Below are 2,735 nucleotides of genomic sequence, written 5' to 3'. Positions count from 1 at the left end.
TTAATGTTAGCTCACATAATATAATGTATAAGTATGCATTAAGGTGTCTGTAATATAATAAACATGGCAAAAACAAATGTAGACATTAGTAAATTAATTTCTATAGCTTCCAAATGTTTTATTTAACTAGGCAAGTCAGTTAAGAACAAATTCTTATTTACAATGACAGCCTACCCTGGCCAGACCCTAACAGCACTGGGCCAATTGTGCACCGCCCTATGGCACTGTGGAAATTGTTAAAAGTAGTGCTTCTTCATAGAGTTGTATGGTTTAACTTTGCAGTCATTGGTTTTTGTTTGACATTTTAAAGTGAGAAATCTGAGTCTCTGCATCATTCGGTTACCATGGAATTGCGCAGCAGCAGTATCTGCACTGTATCAACTACACCAGTATCAGCACTGGTGTAGTTACTAGTTTGATCATGTAGGCGATTAAATGAGCAGGTAGATACTTTCAATCACCACTATACACTGAGTATATCAAACATTAGGAACACCTTCCTAATATTGAGTTGCACCCCCCTTTTGCCCTCAGAACAGCCTCAATTTGCCAGAGAATGGACTCTACAAGGTGTTCGAAAGCGTTCTACAGGGATGCTGGCCCATGTTGACTCCATTGCTTGTCAAGTTGTCTGGGTGGTGGACCATTCTTGATACACACAGGAAACTGTTGAGCAAACCCAGCAGCATTGAAGTTCTTGACACAAGCTGGTGCACCTGGCACCTACTACCATACCTTGTTCAAAGGCACTTAAAATCTTTTGTCTTGCCCATTCACCCTCTGAATGACGTACATACACAAATCATGCCTCAACTGTCTCTATGCTTAAAAATCCTTCATTAACCTATCTCCTCCCTTTCATCTACAGTGATTGAAGTGGATTCAAGCCTCAAGACATGGATTGTGTATGTGTGCCATTCAGAGGGTGAATGGGCAAGACAAAATATTTAAGTGCCTTTGAACAAGGTATGGTAGTAGGTGCCAGTCTATGTCATGGAAAGAGCAGGCGTTCTTTATCTTTTGTACACTCAGTGCAGTTCACCTGTGACAATTTTTAAGGAAGTCTGAAATACAGTGACTCCTTTACTACTTTCACATGCAAACCAATAAATACATTACCAGAGACCGTTTTGAGGAAAATAATTGGATAGCACTTTATGTCATGATATTGAAATGGCCATGTATTTAATAAGAATGTATGGATGTATGGATGTCATAAGGTGTATGCACCAATTTGTAAGTCGCTCTGGATAAGAGCGTCTGCTAAATGACTTAAATGTAATGTAAATGTAATGTACATGGTAAAATTACCGTATTAATCTATCAATTACTTGTTGGTTAATTTAGGATTCATTAAAACAAGTGCCACTAGGCCCCATTACATGTAGAATTCTACCTATTGTGTACAATTCTTTAAAGTGTCAGAAATCCAAAATTCTACAGAAGACTTATGGTGAATATGCTCTACCAAGGATACGTTTGCATATGGAATCTTACTAAGTTGTGAATATACCTTGTTCAACTGAACCTTCAACTGCAACTGTATATTCAACCAGTAGGTGACAGTAGTAAGCTAGTTCTGCACTATACTACATGCTTGACGACTCAACTGATGAACAAGTCATTACCATAAGTGGTGCAATACTTACCATTAGGAATTAGCCAGAGATAATTACAAACTTAATTAAGAGTCATTACATTGATTCAGATAATTTAGCATGTAATAGCTGGGGGTTCTTTATGGCAGGCAGAGGTAATGCTCTTAATTTACAAGTGAATTGAAGTTAGCCTGCTGTAGACGTTCAATTGTGTGGCTTCACATAGAGCCCTCACTCACAACTATCAGTTGTGTATTCCAGGATTGAGTAACAATATAACTTTAATGTTTATTGAGAAAATTAGGACTTTAGAAATAATGAAAGGGATTCATTTAAAAACAATGATGCATAAAGTATATAGATTGATTGACTTATTGATTGATGTGGTTTGGTTGATTAGCGCCATTGCTAGTTTGGATTATTCTTTAGAAAGACCAAAACATTGACAACAGGCATTTTTCACTCAAATTGAGATCCTGTATTTAAATCTAACAGTTGTTCCTATTGTACTGACCATGCACATAATGGTTCAAGTAATCATAGATTGTCTTATTGGATATGGTAAGGCTTGACAGCAAATCATTTTTAGGCTACAACAAAAGTCAGTGATAGATCACTAATAGCCAGACCCACATTACTTGACCATTCATTTTGTTAAAACCACAGATATTTCCAGTTATCTCAATAACAAAAGCACTAATGGCATATTACTCCCTTAATGTCATTACTCCCATAATGTCAACTTTTTAGGTGCAATTGAAAATGTTATGGGATGCATTTGCTCCATTGTTTTCTTTTGTTGAAATATTCCACTGTTTTATCATAAGTGCCTGTATGTTTGACAGTCTAAATGATAAATTATGCATTGCCTTGCATGTTGTTGCTGCTACATTTGTACATCTGGATGTGAAAATCATTCCGTTAAAAGTCCAGGGATTCTAACACAAATTGAGTGTCACTATTGTCAAATGAATGCTTCTTAAATTCCAAAGACGGACCCCAATGCCCAGGGGCGGACTGGGACCAGAAATTGGCCCTGGCACTTCTAACACACCAGCCCACACTGGCCCAGGCCCCCACACTAGCCCATTTTTTTCCCTCAAGGCCCCTACACCGGAATTTTTTTTTTCTTGAGAA

The sequence above is a fragment of the Oncorhynchus keta genome, chromosome 21 (assembly GCF_023373465.1).
Source record: "Oncorhynchus keta strain PuntledgeMale-10-30-2019 chromosome 21, Oket_V2, whole genome shotgun sequence".
Classification (NCBI taxonomy): Eukaryota; Metazoa; Chordata; class Actinopteri; order Salmoniformes; family Salmonidae; genus Oncorhynchus; species Oncorhynchus keta.
Note: the sequence above shows the minus strand (reverse complement) of the source record.